Source organism: Pleurodeles waltl, chromosome 6 (genome assembly GCF_031143425.1).
Source record: "Pleurodeles waltl isolate 20211129_DDA chromosome 6, aPleWal1.hap1.20221129, whole genome shotgun sequence".
Taxonomy (NCBI): domain Eukaryota; kingdom Metazoa; phylum Chordata; class Amphibia; order Caudata; family Salamandridae; genus Pleurodeles; species Pleurodeles waltl.
The window spans coordinates 1,529,701,037-1,529,718,906 of record NC_090445.1 but is presented as its reverse complement, the minus strand read 5'-3'; positions in this window follow the sequence as shown (position 1 = coordinate 1,529,718,906).

Genomic DNA, 17,870 nt, shown 5'->3' with positions numbered 1-17,870 from the left:
TATAGCTCTCTGTTAAAAACAGAGGCCTCACATTCTACCCCAACCCAAGGACATCTCTCTGAGGCCCAAAGCTATCTTTGTCCCCTAGATCTTGTCCCATTTCTCTCTCTCCTTGGCCAGTGCCCAGGTGCCCAATGGGATTAATTAACACATGGAGGTGCTACGCACTTGAAAGGGAGCACGTCTGCCCCCTCCTCCTTGACTCACCTTAAACACAGGAGCTGCTTGTGGTGCTTTGTAGGGGTGGGACGTTGTGCGGAGTTGGGGCAGGGGGGTATTAATTAGAAGAAAAAAAAAACACCTGTATCGTCGCCACCGCCGCCACTGCGGCCAATCCTGACGGTGCTCAGAACAGCTTTAGGATTGGCTGGGAGCACCCAGTAAGGGTGCTCCCAGGCAGACTGGGAGCCTGTGCTTGCTCTCTCCAGCTGGCAACATGGTGCTGGGCTGGAGAGAGCACAGTGTGCATGTGTGTTGGCCGGCCCGAGACGGCCGGCCAAACATACATGTGCAATGAGTGTGAGTGCTATGCACTCCCTCTCAGTGTTCGTCACAGCCCGTGGCCCTCCCTTACTACAAAATGATAATAAACATGGTTTAATATCGTTTAGTAGTAAAAGGTTTGCAGCTGGTGTTGCTGGCGGGGGGAGACGCTCCTCTACCCTGGCGGAGGAGCTGCACCTGCTTAAACATGAACCTTAAAGATGAATTGAAATCTGTGTGTAAATGAACACAGCCTTGAAATACAGGAGGCATTTTCAGGTCGTCAAGCAATGGCATACTGATCTTTCTGATGTTGTCACCCTACTCCTTGCCTATCCCTTTCCATCCCACTGGGTATGCCCTCCCCCCCTCAGGGGTCATGGCCTAGGGTTTGAATACCTCTGTTGTAGAAGAATGAGGGGGCACCAGTCACCTGATCTAAGATGCAGAGAGCATTCCCCGCCACTTTTGGTACCGCACCCAGACTGAAAGCCTGACTAAATATTATCAGATAGATACCTTTTGCATTGGAACTCAGCACCACTGTCTAAGATATTTTTTTCCTGGAATGGAGGGTTAGAAACTAGCCATAAGTTGGTCATGTCACACAGGCCTGCCCCTTGGTTTTTATTCTGTTGTAATCTGGCCGGTTTTTGAGCAATCAGTGACCTTTTCTTGTAAGAGGTGTTGATCTGGATCGTCTACTATGGATATATATATATGTTTATATATATATATATATATATATATATATATAGAGAGAGAGAGAGAGAGATTCTTTGCAATGTCTTCAAAGAAGTGGGAGGAGTTTTTGTTTTTTGCAGTTATTTCAATCATATCTAGAAGATGTTGTGACTGTTTCCAGTCAGGGCAGAAGTGGGAGAACTCTGCCTCTACCAAGAAACCATTCAGAGGTGGGTACTTCACAGTGGTCGCTAATGTGGCCAAAGGATGGGAAGCTGTTTCCAAGAGGACGGGGAGACCATGCCCTTGTGTCCCTTAGTTGGGAGGTGAACCCAGAAAGTAAGCTGGTGATCCCTGTGAGTCGTCACTTTCACCAGATCACAGTGAACGGGGTGACTGTCAGTGCTCTGAGGGATACCTGTGCCAACCAGACCATGGTACTGGAAAAGCTGTTTTCCCAGAGCAGTATCTGCCAAGACAGGTATGTAGGGTAACCCAGGCACATGGGACATTTTCTGCCCTATGGCTCTGGTATCCCTAGAATGGGGTTGGAGGGTGGCTCAAAGGATAGTCATCATCAGCCCCCAGATGCTCATTAACTGCCTCCTTCGCAATGAACTTCCATTGGTGAGAGAACAGATGGGTGTGGAGACCACAACGGGCTCCCCAACTCCTCAGATTTCTAGGTGTACGGTCTCCAGATAGAGAGTATGGAGGCCCAGAAGGAGAGTAAGGGGTAGATGGTGGGCACAGTCCACAGTGGGACAACCAGTAGGCAAATGATTAGCTGCTCTGAGAGAAGAGCACCCCTATACTGATACTGGTAGGGCTATTTCTGTAGGTGCTGTCTGTGCTGTCACAAAGACCAAGGGCTGAAGACCCTTCCCAGGCAGAAACCTGCACAAGACAGAGTCTGCAACCCTTGAGGAGGTCTGTGGATCCCCTTGGAAGATATGAACTGCCAGGCACCTGTTCAGTCTCAGGATACTGACCTTGGCTGACAAGCCAGTTTTAGGATACCACCCCTGAGATGGTGTGAGTTGAAGGAGGGTGTCTACCACCTGAAAAACCTAAGAGGCTAGGAAAAACCCTAGGAGCAAGGGAGGACTCCTTACGAAACCCGAGGCTGAAGGTGTGACCCGCCTATCGCCCCGGACTGGAATACCCACCTGACATTGAATGGCCAGTGGGCAGGCTCCTGACACTGCCAGCTGTTAGAGGCCTCTACTGGTTGCTGCCCTTGTGGGGAGAGGGTTTCCTGGGATGGGGACAGACCTCTGACCTAAGGAGGGACAATTGGCCACCTCACCATGTTGGCCATGGTGGCACTATCTGCATACTGGGATGCATCTGTGAACAAGTTTAAGCTAGAAGCCTCACAGATTGGATCTGCAGTTGAGGAGAAGTATTCCCCATGGTACACTCCTGTGACCCAGGAGGATGGTGACAGATGGTACAGAAAAGTTCAGAGAGACATAGAACAGACAAGTGCCACTGCAAATGAGTCAAACTGTCTGTGTTCTATCGCCTGACGGGGTCAGTCCATCAAGGTTCTGATCAGTCTACTCTAGCATTAGGTTGGGGCGTGGGATTGTATTAGAAATGTGCCCTTTCTACAGGGTCACCCTTTGATTTTTTTGCCTTTTTGCTGAACCTTATTTTTGCTGGCTGTTGAAGTCTGCGCTCTTTGCCATTGCCAACAAGAGCTAAACAGTGCTTGCGGTCCTTCTTTCAACATGGTAAAATTGGTATATTCCTGATTCGCATGTTTACTTTACTCACAGGCCCCTAGTATACGGTACCAGGTGTACCCAGGATCTGTAAATTAAATGCTACTAGTAAACTGCAACATGCATTTTGCCATCCACTACCGTGGCACTGAACAGCATGTCCCCAGGCCTACCTGGCTGTGCAGTTTTAAAACTGAAAATTCGACCTGTCAAAATAACTCCCTTTGATAGGTCTGAAGTACCCTTTTAAATATTAATAAGTGACCCCCAACTAAGTCTTATTGCCCCTAGGTCAAGGTGCATGGTATTAAAAAGTAGGACATGTAAACATTTAATGTTAAATGTATCCTTATATTGAGAAACCCCTAAATGCTATTTTCTCTGTAGCTGGATTGGCTGCTCTGTAGGAAATCATCTGGAATACAATATTCAGTTTAATAATTGTTATCATTGTCTAGGAAACAGCTTCAAATTGGGCTGGCCTAAGGACTTGAATTACTTTAAAGAAGCCTATACTCTGTCACAAGCAGATGTAGCATTTGTTATTTATTTTTTAGGTTGATTTCCTGTTACAAATAATCTGGTAAATACAATCATCTTCCAGCTGATGTAATTCATACAGGTTTAGGAAGAATTAAAAATGTAATTTGGTTTAACTTCTTAACCATTGTATACAATCAATATCTGGAATGGTCAGTAGATTTAAGATGCTTTCATTGTATCATTAACTTATAAAGTGCATAGCGTGCTTCCAGATTTTAACACCGCCCCCCACCCTTCACCATCCTCTTCGCATGCAAACTTTCTTTAATATATATTATTTAGTTTCTCAATCCAGGCTCGAATTACTGGCAGTTCAGATAACCGCCAATGGGCAGTAAGCAACAAGTGTGGCAGCGCCACTGCGATAAACCACCCAATGCGAGCTGATCTTGGATGGATTCCCAAATGTTTAGAACACCCCAGTAGAATCAAGTTCACATCCAGATTAAATTAATCTCTGAAAGAAACCCACATACACTTCAATACCCATTTCAAAAATATTGCTACCATACTACAATCGCATGTCAACTCAGCTACCAGATTCCCTACATCTGGGCATTGGTTAGGAACAATTGAAGTCCACTTACGTGAAGGTGCTGGAGTGTAATACATTATGCACTGAGCGTACAGTTGCATCTTGTGAAAATCTGGGCCTCTCAATCCTCGTAAATTAAGTTGAGAGAGATGTAGCTAACACTAACACCTGCAAACTTCTTTTGTCCGGCCCAGCACAGACCGGCGTCCATCACAGCGGGCCTCTTATTGCCATCACAGTGTCAGAAAGTTCTGGAGTGTCAAGGCCAGCTTGGCAGGTCTGTGGGGGAGAGGAGAAATTTGGGGTGCACTTCAAAGGAGGGAAACAGAGTGTCAAAGCAATTTATGTGTATCCACTGTCTGGTTGCTTGAAGCTCAGCTTTGTTCTTCCAAACTTCTGTCTCTGTGTTCGGTATGGTACATGGACTGCCCAAATCTGGAGTTTAGTGTTAGATGTAGGAAGACACTAAGATTGCCATAGTGCACTCCTCTACACACAGCCTCAGCCCTCAGAGCCCAAGATTCCAGTCATCTCGAAAGGTCTAAAAGTGGGTAAGGTTAGCCCCAGGAACCTTTACCCAATTGGTTAGGGCTTCTCCAGTGTCTTTCCCACCCACTAGAGGCATCTCCATGCGCCAACCTCTGAACACTCTTTGACCTGAGGAAGATCAGAAGTGGTCTGAATCTGCTATCTACAATGCAAGAAGAGCACTGGAGGACTGGACGTGCTCTCTCTCGCTCTTGTACCCAGGAAAAAGAGGAGGACTTCAATTTGTGAGTAGATTCTGCTCTACTGCAGCCATTGGCTATCTTTGGCACTTTGTGCTTCTTGAGGCTATTTCTACTTAAATCTTTAAAACTATTATAACTCTGGGTCCCCTTATTGAAGTTTGTAATTTTGTTTAATATATTTCACTCAAATTTTTTGTTTGCTTTTGGGATTTGTATTGTTTTGTACTTCAACTTTATTACTGTTTTAGTACTAAATAAATACTTTACACATTGCCTCTAATTTAAGCCTGTCTACCATGTGCCATAGCTAACAGGAGATTAAGCTCAGGTTAATTTAGTGACTTTGGTGTTTCATCGTTGCAAGGATTGTGATTATTACTTTAGGTGGGTACCCTCTCCCTCTCTCCAACTGATATCACAAGCTCTTACTGTTTCCTTTCCCATTGATTGGGGTTATTCTTTTTAATACTTGTAGCAATGGGGTTGGTGTGGAGTTCTTGTAAGATATATGTTTTTGTGCTTGATTTGAACTCTTCAAAGAGGTCTTCAATGTCCTCTCTTGGGTATTTGTTCCCTGTTCCTGTTGGTGTGTGGGGAGAAGGGGTCTGAACATTGTGGGGTTGGTTGCTAAAAAACTTTTTGGCCCGCAAGGTCAAATAGTTATTCAAGTGACACATTTATTTTTGAAGATCTGGTTTAGAGGGTCTTGGTGGAGTGTTTGTCAGGTGACGTGGATGTGTATAAACTTTCAAATTTACTTTCCATTGTAAGTGTGGGAACATCTTTTATATGTCTGGGTTTAGTGTTTAAGCGGTGCCAGTTAGTCTTGAGGGCGATATGGGAAGCTGGTAAGGGGAAGTCTTAGGCTCAGCAGAGAGGTGAGCTTTTTAGTTGTTTTAACAGAAGGGGAGTATGACTGGGAAAGGTGAGGTTTGAGGAGAAGCCATTATTAGTGGTTGAGTAATTATAAAATTACATAGAAAAAGAAGTGCCTATTAAGTAACGTGGAGATTTGGAGACTGGGTCAAAACTGGGTCATTTTTGGGGGGGATTTCTGTCAAACTGGTTATCTATCTGCGTATTCAGTGTGATCTCACCTCATTTACAAGCCCTTTGCGCCACCGCTGCATCATTTGTTTTGAGGCAGTGGTGGCGCTAGCAGTACACTACACTGCTCCAGATTTACAAACTGATGCTTTGGGCCCAATGCGTCAGTTTGTAAAGCCCTGCGTCAGATTAAACCTGCACCTGGTATAATGTATGTAGAGTAGGTGTTCCTATGCAAAAAAGCCACACAGAACTGCTGCAGTGAAATTTACATTTCACTGCGCCATTCTGCAACTTCACTGCGCAAGAATTTTACCATCTGCTCGGGACGGGCGTAAAATTGATGCAGGGCTTTTTCCAATGGAAGCCTCCTCACATTGCTGGAGAAGTGTAATTTTTACGACGCTACTCCAGCAATGCGTGAGTTTAGTGAGAAAAGATGTGCCAGAATTTCAGACGCATCCATCAAAGTATGCGCCATGGGCTCTGTCTTGTAAATACAGCATATCCATCGCATTGTTAGAGGATCTTAGGGAAGCGCAAGACATCTGATGCATCGATGCTGATGCATCAGATTGTTGTAAATGTGTCCCTCTGTTTCGGAAAAGATAATTGTTATTTAGGGCATCTACTTAGGTTCTGAATTTCCATCACATTTTTGAGGAGATGACTGAGTTGATCAACCCAGGTCTATTGTTTCTTCAACAACAACAAAATAGGTTCACTTTTGAAAGAGTGAACCTAGAGCAGACTGAAGTTCTTTGGGTTTGTACACGTGTTCGCGCACGTGTTGGCAATGGGGAAGCAAAAGCAAGAACTAAAAAATATATAATCAAACAAAAGGCAGACTTTTTCTCAAAGAGGTGCACACACACAGTAATCAAGGAATGAATAACAAATACAATAGAACATGTAAAATTGAAATAACTATGATTCAAACACTACTAAGGATTACAAATCGAAAGAAAACGGTTGTTAGAGATGTGTGAAGTAAACAGAAGAAACTCGAAAGATTGCCAATAAAAATAAATTAAAACGCAAACGAAGGGGCTCTGCACTTTTTAACCATTTTCAAATTTTGCCCAACATTTACACTTTGTGTTAAAGGTCGAAACAATGTAAAGGGCACCATGATCAAATAATCCGAGTAAAGTAATACTAAGAAGTCCAAACTTTTCCTTACCAAAAAATTCTTCTTTGAGGCCTACAACTTATACTGTGATATCACAGGATGCACATTGGGAAAGGCTGCAGAAGGCCCTCCCCTTTGCACTTTTCCCAGAGATGATTATTGTCCAGTTAACTCTGCTTATTACTGGATACAGACTCAACAAATTGAGTGGAGCCAAAACCACCAGCAGATCTAGCTCCTAGTCATTCCAAGAGGACCAACCCTTTTGGATGCTCTGATGTATCTGGCGTGGTACAATGCTGGATTGATAGTAACATCACCTATGTTTCCTCTACATCTCACACTCAATCATCAAGATTTCTAGCATTGCTCCAGATATTACCTACTGCCAACTCCATTGCCACCTGCCATGTCACCACCACACTGGAAAGAGGTTCTTAAGTAGATACCACACAACGTTTATCACCACCCTTCATTTCTCCGACCTTCTTCACAACCATCTCAGATTGCTTCCAAATCAACATAACAAACTGCATCCTCACATATAGAGGCCTCAACCAGACTTTCAGACCTAGGATTGTGCAAGATGCTCCCCAATTGTGGTTGTTGAAATGTGGCCATGGATTGCTTATGCTACCTGCATGAGGCATGACTTGACTGACTATATAGCGGAATCGAAGGATGTTCTAGCTGACTGATGTCTCTGAAAGATCAAATGGGTTGGGGAAGAGTCACTGGCATGCCCGACCTCTGCCCAGATACCTGAGCCTTCTTTGGAAGGAGGTCTCAGGTGGCCCATTGTGAACGCCATTCATAACAGCCTCCCAGACGCCCCACCTCCATTTCATTAGTTATTACAGGGTGTGCTTTAAACGATCCCTGGAGACTCGTGGATCAGAACAAAGCAGTCCATGTCTTTCCCTTTAAAAACCAATGGTTCAAATAACAGTGCAGGACACTCGTGAACACAAGTCATTATCCTCAGATGGCGCTGGCTGGGAGCTTCTGTGCAGTGAGCTGAGAGCTGTGTCCCCTTGGGCAGCTGTCCACACCGCACAAATCCCACTGCAATTAGCGCTAATTGGGACCTTGCCTAAGATTTCAACAGAGAGGCTGAGGCCTATATTGTCATAGAAACCAGAGCGCGCTTTGGGACGGGTGTCTCCTAGAGCAGTCTCAACCAGAGAGAGAGAGAGACGTCTCGAAGAGAAAGAGCGCCGAGAGCGAGAAAGAGTGTTTCAGCTCAGTGTGAAGTTCTCAGAAAGGCTTCAGAAAAGAGGTAGACGTCCTAGAGGGAATTAGAGCCAAAAGGCCCCGAATAGAGTGGGGTAGAAGTGTCGGAGGAAAAGTGTCTCTTTACATATAAGCCACAGGAAAGCCTCTGTTGAATGAAGGGGAAGTCTCAGAGAGCGAGGGGTTTAACTGAGAGCAAGAGATGTCTCAAGTACAAAAGGAGCTTAGAGTTAGCTAAAGAAGAGGAGGGGGAAGTCTGAGGCAGAGAGGAGCCTTAAGAAATCACTGAAACCGAAGGGTCTCGGAGAGAGAGAAAGAGACAGAGCGAGAAAGAGAGAGAGTTCGGTGAGAGAAAATTCACTGAGAGTTTTCTCACGAGAATCTTGAGGCATACCAAGAGGTACTGTGAGGAGATTGGGGCTCATGGACAGAGGTTATGATGAGTTTGGGGTACATGTGTAGACTGAGCAAAGGTTGGAGACATATTGATCGACAGTGGTGACCCTCAACATTTTGAACAGGTGCAGCACCGAGACACAAAACTGCACAGTGACTGGTGCATGTGCATTCAAAATCTTTCAAGGAGGCTGGCTATGTACCTGACTAGAGCACAGCTATTTAGGCTGTGTCTGGGCTGCTCCAAATAACAGTGACCTACATGAACAACCAAAGAAACAAGTCTCTGAGTGAGAGTAGCAGGGCTTTTTCTGGACGCTGATGTGTAATATCACCTAAGTGTGAATGATTTTAAAAACTTCCATATTTACTCACTCATCCACCTATACAGTTCTCTTAATAAGTTAAGCACCTCCTCCAGTGATCTGTCTGTAACCAACTTGTCACTCATGCTTAAGTGTATATGTTCTATGAGCAACAGAAGCTTTTACTAGTCTGTTCTGATGGATGTTTACTGCAGGAAATGGCAGAATGTGCTTGCTGCCTTCTGTAGGAGAGGGGGGCTTGCTTTGCTACCACCACGTTATACCTCTTCTGTGAAGAATCAAAGCCTACCCTGCTTGCGCCTGATTTCTGTGTATCTCCTGATTAGGAAGGTTTGCGATGTTGATCTCGTATATGTGCCTATCCTCTGAAGTAAGGAATCTTGCTCTGTTTATTCCAAAGGGCTTTCAACTGCTGGTCACATCCAAAAGACAGATTAAATGCACTTGCATAACATGCCCTACGAACCAGTGCCTATCCGATAATATTTGATGAGAGATACCTAAAGACTCGAAGAAGACATTTGGGTCCATAGGAACAATTTTCGAGTGCTGAAACATTTTAACAGAAAAGAAAAGCTGGGTCTGTTACTTGACTCTCCTGTACTTAACCTTTTTGCACCAAGATGGTAGTAAAAACATTTATACCTCATTCAATAAATTTTAATATAGGTCGTAAGTGTTTAAAAAAGAGATAACATGAATGTCAATGTAAGATGTGACGTAATCTTACCCAAACTATGGAAATCATAACTAGGAGATCTTAGCCAACATTACTTTGCATTATGGGGTTTTGAACCCATAAGTAAAACTACAAGCCCTCCAATGCCACATGCTGTTGGTTTAAAAGCCAGGGATAGTGTCATGATAGAGTGCCAATTTTCAAAATAAAATGTAGCCCCTGACGTTCTGATGTTTTGGTAGGCAACCAACAGTTAAAAAGTCCAGGGGATGTGAGGGCTGAGATTGCCTTTGAAATGCAACATCTCAGTAGTAATGGTCCAACATTAGCAGTCCTTGGAAAAAGAAGTGCTACCTAATTTACCAGAACAATGCCAGCAGAAACTGCTTGAGTGTTTGAAGACATGCAGTGAAAGGAACGCAATGTGTTGCCCCCCTCTTTTAGGCCTACACCGTTCTAGACCTAGAGGCTTGTTTGATTTATATGGAGCACCTGTAACACAAATGTGACGCTTCCGATCTTGGACAGGTGCAGCATGTGCTGCCCCGCCAAGGACGCGAGTGATGATTGACAGTTTGAGGGGTTTGGGGCATATGACCACAATGTAAGAAGCTTCAGTCGTATTGCCAGACAGCATCTGCCATGAGACTCATTAACATAACATCATGTCTGAAGGCTCTGTGGCACCTGGGGCCGCACTGCGTAGATCTCCGGTGTTGAATACATTTTACACCTGGCTACATGGTATGAGGAGCTTAAAGCACTTGGTCAGACAACATGAGGATCTTTTCACCATGGGCAAACAATGTGAGGAGCTTAGGGCACATCTTGTACAGAAAGAATGGCTCCTAGGGCACTATGATATTGTCGATAGCTTGGTGAGCATAGACTAACAGTGCGAGGAGCTTGAAGTGCCTAAGCATCGTTAGGGTCGTGAAGTACATGGAACTCTAAATACATGGACAGCGAGGGAGCGCAAGGTGCCAAAGGCTCGTGAACACATGCATGAGGCTTTAGGTTGCAAGGACAGATAATCAGAGGTGGATGGGGTGCATGGAGGAAAGGCCCTGAGTTGGGGCAAGGACATTCTGAAGGGCGCATGGGGTCTGTGGACTAAGTGTGAAGAGGCTGGTGCGCACAGAGAAGAGGTGGAGTAGCATGTCACATGGCACTCTACATGGGGTAACATGGGTTGAGTACATGGTAGGTATGGTCACCTTGATATGCATATTTAGAACTTGAGGCTTGTGGACAGAGCATGGGGTAGCTTGAGGGTCATGAACAGATACAGTAATTCCCTGTGGTCTGGCGTGTACCACGCTCTACTGCAGACTGTAATTCAGGTAGTCCCACTGTCCTACGATGCCTCTACTCACAGGGCACTACAAACTGAAAGTAGATGCCATTAAAACTTATGCCCCCAGATTCTATCAGAAACCGAAAATTACACTGTTAAAAACGAGGGGAACAGTTATATCGTGGGTGTTGCAATTTTCAGCCCCACCTCCCCCAGCATATGTTACATTGGGTGCCCCATCAGTGTGCATTATGCCACTGTTTAGGCTTATTGATAGCACATGTGAGGAAGATGGGGCATAAGGGGAGTAGGGTGAGCTGGAGCACATGGCCAGTGTGAGATGCTAGAGCACATGGATAGTTTGAGAAGCATGGGCGGATTCACAGGTTGAAGAATATGAGCACATAGTTTAGAGGCCCAACAGCAAAGGAACAGAGTGAGCAGACTGGGGCACGGGGACGGTGTGTGTGCAACATAGGGCGCAATGCGAGTGTGAGAACCACTGGCTTCAAGGACAAACTGTGTGGGAAGCACTGAGTGCGTGGTCAGTGTGAAGAACTAGGCACACAGTATGAGGAGCTCGAGGCCGCGTGGACCACGGGTGAGGAACACGGGCACGTTACCACATCGAGGAGTTAGACTGACGTAGCCTTCTTTTTCTTCCTTTCTCTCCACACCGCCCCATCCCTGGGCCTGACGTGGTGCTCCTGTTTGGGCCTGACCCCTGTCACCGTTTGGCAGCAGGTGCTGCTCTGCCCCACCTGTCATTTTATTTATGCTATGAATGTCAATCCGCCCACAGAAATCTTTCTTTGTCTTGCCGTGCATTCAGACGTCAGCTGTGCTTTGAAGGACTTCCAACTGCCTGTAAATCTTGCTGTACAAGCCGTCTCTTCTTGACTGGTCGTGGTTTGATTCCTGTAAGTTCCAAGCTGCCGGAGTGGCCTCGGCTGCTGTGCGCTCAGTCGTGCGATGCCGCTGTCCTACCGCACACCCGTCCTTACATTCAGGAGAGAGACCAGGAAAAGGCAAAGACATTTATGGTATTCATTGAACGACATAGATTGATTTTCACTTAAAACGTCACACATTGACAAGATCCGAAAATTATCCAACTCAGATAAACTTATTCAGAGAAAAACATATGCAAAGACCATTGAATTGTTGCCAAGCGATCCAGATCTGCCTAGATACATTCCTATTCCAGGCTCAGACAGCCAAGAAAATATTCTAATGCACAACTGTTACAATCAGAACATGGTATGAAAAGTATCAATTGTATATTTACAACAACCTGCAAACCAGGGTACTGCGTACTACCCTGTACCTGCTACCCTGTACCTGCTCGGGGCACTGGTAACCAACACAGGCCACACCCCTGGGGACCCTTGTGAACTGTGAGCAACCTCGAGATAGAGCTCGAAGGCCCGGAGCACCAGCAGGTCATCTCCCCTCCAACCGGCTCGTACCCACATCAAACTCTCAAGAAGAGGCGAGCAACAGGAAAACACACGTTGGCTCTATGCTAAAGAGACATATTTGACATTAACTTTGCCAACAACCAATCAAACAATTGCCAATTATAAAGAGGGGGAGCTGGTATTTTTCTTGCCGCCCCAGGTGTCAGCAGCTCTGGTGGGCTAGGAGAGAGTGTTCTCACAGATTTATATAATCCGTTGCCCCATCGTTGCGTGACTTCATATCCGGGTCGTTCTGCGCTTTTAGGAGTGAGAGCTGGAAAAAGAACAAAGGCGGTTGTGAATAAGGACAATAGAACAGGAGCAGTAGCCGGGCTAGGATGGAGACAACTCCCCCACATTGGAGTGACTAATGGCGTACCTTCTCTCAGGGCAATGGGCTTACAGACAGAGCCTGCCCGTTGCCTTGTTTGTTAATGCCAGACTGCCTGCGCTGTTAGAAACCGGCTTCTGCGCTCCCTGCGTGCACCACTGACCCTGTGTTACTGTAGGCCCTGCAGGTCAGAGAACTCCCAGCGCACTCATGTCTGTAAGAGTCGACTACTGAAAGTTCTTTCACCCCTGCTGGCTCTGTGAATTGGCATACTGTCGCTCTGCAGGAACCCCACCCTCTTCACATCCTCATACTCTATGACTTGTGTTACTGATACGTTGTACAAACAGTTCCCTCTCTTTATGACCTGCTTTCCTGTAAACTCTGCGTGGAGCTCTATTCACCTTGTGTGGCTGTACACCTTGAGGTGCTTTACAGGGACTTTCCTCTCAACCGGTGTCTTGTGTTATCATTAGTCACGCAGTGAGTCCCACTCACTTTGTTGGGATGCCTAACAGGCGTCAGTGTGGGCACTCTGCTCACTAAGCTCTAGCTTTGGGGAACCTTTGAGGGTGCCTGCTTGTCTTGGGTTGCAGTACGCCCTGCAGTAAAACCTTGCTCAGCCTTTGACAATGTAGGATCTGTGTTACTGTAAGATCAGTTCCCTGTGCCAGATGACTTGGACTGCTATAAGTTCTTTAGAGATCTCCCTCTAACCCTGTCGGCTAGCATGGCTTGTGTGATGAGATCCCCAAGGAGCTCCCTCTCCCTCCCTGAGTCAGTATGACTTCTGTTGCAACAAGCCCTGCAGGTAGCCCCTTTTCATTCTGTTCCAGTTTGCATTCTGTTCCAGTTTGCATTCTCTTACAGAAGTCTCTGCAGGGAGCTCCCTTTCACCCCTAGATCAGTATTTATTGCCTTCATATAAGCCCTGCAGGAAACCTCTTGTAACACCCTGGACCGGTATGATCTGTGTTACTATAGCCTCTGCAGGAGTGCCTTCTCACTCCCTCAGCAAGCATGACTTGTGCTACTATAAGTTCTGTAGGTAACTCTCTCTCCAGGCCAGTCTGACCTGTGTTACAATAACCTCTGCAGGAGTGCCTTCTCACTCCCTCTGCCAACATGATGTGTTACTATAAGCTCTATGTAACTCCCTCTCCAGGCCTGGGCCAGTCTGATCTGTGTTACTATAGCCTCTGCAGGAGTGCCTTCTCACTCCCTCAGCAAGCATGACTTGTGCTACTGTAAGTTCTGTAGATAACTCCCTCTCCAGGCCCGGGCCAGTCTGATCTGTGTTACTATAGCCTCTGCAGGAGCGCCTTCTCACTCCCTCTGCCAACATGATATGTTACTATAAGCTCTGTAGATAACTCCCTCTCCAGACCCGGGCCAGTCTGATCTGTGTTACTATAGCCTCTGCAGGAGCGCCTTCTCACTCCCTCTGCCAACATGACTTGTGTTCCTCTAAGCTCTGTATATAACTCCCTCTCCTAGCTCGAGCCAGTCTGATCTGTGTTACTATAGCCTCTGCAGGAGCGCCTTCTCACTCCCTCTGCCAACATGATGTGTTACTATAAGCTCTGTATATAACTCCCTCTCCAGGCCCGGGCCAGTCTGATCTGTGTTACTATAGCCTCTGCAGGAGAGCCTTCTCACTCCCTCGGCCAACATGACCTGTGTTACTCTAAGCTCTGTATATAACTCCCTTTCCAGGCCTGGGCCAGTCTGATCTGTGTTACTATAGCCTCTGCAGGAGTGCCTTCTCACTCCCTCTGCCAACATGACTTGTGTTACTATAAGCTCTGTATATAACTCCCTCTCCTGCCTCGGGCCAGTCTGATCTGTGTTACTATAACCTCTGCAGGAGCGCCTTCTCACTCCCTCTGCCAACATGACTTGTGTTACTCTAAGCTCTGTATATAACTCCCTCTCCTGCCTCGGGCCAGTCTGATCTGTGTTACTATAACCTCTGCAGGAGTGCCTTCTCACTCCCTCTGCCAACATGACCTGTGTTACTCTAAGCTCTGTATATAACTCCCTTTCCAGGCCCGGGCCAGTCTGATCTGTGTTACTATAGCCTCTGCAGGAGTGCCTTCTCACTCCCTCTGCCAACATGACGTGTTACTATAAGCTCTGCCGGGAACACCCTCTCAGGCCCTGAGCCAGATTAACATGTGGTACTAGAGTGGAACACTCCTTGTCCCATCTTTAAGAAGAGTGACCCAGGCAGTCCTGGTAAACAGACTCGTAACTATGCTACGCCCACAAACTAAGATATGTTCAAAGGGATTTTCTGAATTAGTTAATGGCTTGGACTGACACTAATAACACCTTTCCTGCTACTCAGACAAGTTTTCGTCGAGGTATGCTGACTATGCATATTGCTTGCACAACCGAGTATTGCTCAATAACCCCAAATGGACGTGGGCTTAATTAAATTATAAATACATATTCCGGTTCTTCAGAAAAATCTATATTATTTAATGAAGAAGTAACCATTCAGTGTAATTAAGTTTATCTCATGGCTTATGTTTATTTTAATCTTACCCTCAGTAAATCTGATGCCCTTCTTCTGGTATCAAAGTATATCACAATTTAATCAATATTATATAGTTTCTGGCGGAATTTTTATTTCTTCCTAGTCATTTGTGACAAACATAAAAAAACTAAACATTTTTACAGATTAGAAAAGTACTCTGAATTTTTTCATACTCTAGAATTGTACATATTGAGAAGAATTCTTGTTTACTTTTATCTCATAACACTGTTTTTCCAGTTTCTTACTTGTGAAACACGCCATTGTGTTAGATAAAAGGGAGTTTAACGTATTTCTCCTTTCTTTCCCACTATCGAGTTCCTATTTCTCTGTTCTTCTTTTAAATATGCTTGTGATTATATTGTTGAGGCGTGTCAGCCAATAAAATAATTCACTGTATTCATCAGCGCATAGGTTGAATGGTAGCATTATTACTCTAATGAATCAAATGTAATTAAATAAATCATGGCGCTCTCTAATACATCGCTCCTGTGTGTGGTATTAAAAGGCCCATGTCGGAGGTTACTCAGACATACTAAGAGTGAGATCCCTGGATTCTCAGCTCGGGATCGTTGATGTTCATAGCATGAGAGAGATCATTGACTGTATAATTGTTGGGCTATGAGTCCCAGGGCTACTGTGGAGGACACTGCCGCTAGATGCACACTGTTCATGCTCTTGTGTCTCTGGCTTGTGCTGCAGGGCCGTTGTTGCGTGTTTATCGACTTTTTCAAATCTTTTGACTATTTGGATCACCAGCTGCTGTGGAATAAATTCTCTTGTCAGATCTTCCGAGTGAGTTAAATCATATTTTGGTTGATTATCATTATGGGACATGAGTGTTTATATCCAACCAACTGCTACCAGTAAACATACAGCTGCTTCCTGTTGAGGAATTTTACAAGGCTCTGTCCTCCCCCCTCACCTTAGTTTGTACCTGATTGGTGTAAATAATAGACTTTCCACATTTGGGGTCTTATTCACAAAGGTAAAGTTACACATTTGTGTAAGTTTGCGCCTTTTCAGTATTCACAAAACTTCATTTTAATTGTCAGTTTATGAGAGAGAACTCTACACATAAAAAGATAAGCCTGTCCTATCCTTTTATGTGCAAAGTTCTCTGCCCTGACTGTGGCATCTCCGCACTTGTATACTTACTATTTAGATGCAGTTTTATGAATACTAAAAAAAGTGTGAACTTCCACAAACAGTGCATGTTTACCTTTGTGAATCACGCCCTTAGTGTCTTCCTCCAACTTTTCCAACAACAACAAAGTGATGCAGGAATGCTTCAATTAATCTCAGCCACTAGTAACTGCTACGCCACTCTGGAACGAGACCATCTGTATAGATTGCATAAGAGTCAATCTATTCTTAAATGGTGCTCGTATATAGTCTACCTTCAATACTGTATTGTGCATTTACCATATGTACCCCTTTGGCTTCCAGTACTCATGCGAAGTGCTATGGTGCCCCACTGAACCTGGGAAATGCCATGCAAACCTACACATATATAAATCAGCGTCTCCTGTAAGCGTACTGGAGAGCTTAACGGGGTATTTCTTCAGGGTGTATTATGTGCTGTAGATTGTATAGTCGACCTTTTTCTTAGGTATGCCTTCTGGGCAACTGAGATACATGTAGTCCTATGCTCCATGGTCACTGATACCGTATATCATGTTTCACATTTCTCCTTCACTACGCCATTAGTTAGCAAGGAAGAATGTACCAGCTGGTTGTAACCTGACCATATTGTTCTTGTAGAGTCGTTCCAAAACAGTGACCCAGGGTGGTGCTTATCTGGCATGTGCCCATATCAGTGCGTTGGGTCTACCACTCACATCAATAGGTCAAAGGGCTAAGTATGCAGCATATGTAAGGTGCGGCTCACATGGAGGTCAAGTCAAGGGGATGGTGCCACGTATGCGGAATTTATGAGTTGTTTCTGAAGCTTGTGGTACAGTCACCTTATAAACCACTTTACCTATAAAATACATACAGTCTTCAGCCCTCGTAATCTCAATCCACAGGTAAACAGGAGTTTGCGCCACAAGGGGGATTACAATTGGAAGAAACAACTGCATATTCAGCACTTTTGTCCATTCACACTCCGCCAGGGGAAACCTGGGGAAATGTAAAAACTGCTTGGGAAGAGACAAAACATGCAGCAATCAGTATGTTAAACTCTGATTCCACGTGATGCTTCATTCCGAGCTGCAAAACTCACAACTTGAAGGAATACTATCCCTATAAAGTACCATGTTCCTCATTATTAATTGTATTACCTCTGAAAAAAATACAGGACCTCATAATGCACCACCGAGCCTCTTATACCTCACTTTCGGTTTGTACCCTTAATATCAACACCAGAATATTGATGGGACACAGTAACAGGGACAAAATATTGAAAATAAAATATTGAATAGTAAGTTAAGTCTAGATTTTCTATGCCTAGCTCCACATATTTACATTAGCAATACATATAAATCTTCAAGGAACGCAAATGTGGATTTAGGATGAGTAAATTTATAGTTTCCTATATGCACTTAACTTTTTATATTTAGTCCCTCTATATTCTGTCCTTAATATCCTTGAAGCATGACATTCTGAAGGTTGATATTCAGTAGTACAACCCTCACTTTCACTTTAGGGTACATACCTTGATGAACCCAAACTTAGGTATAGAATATATAATATATTAAACCCTGCTTTTGTACTAAGAAC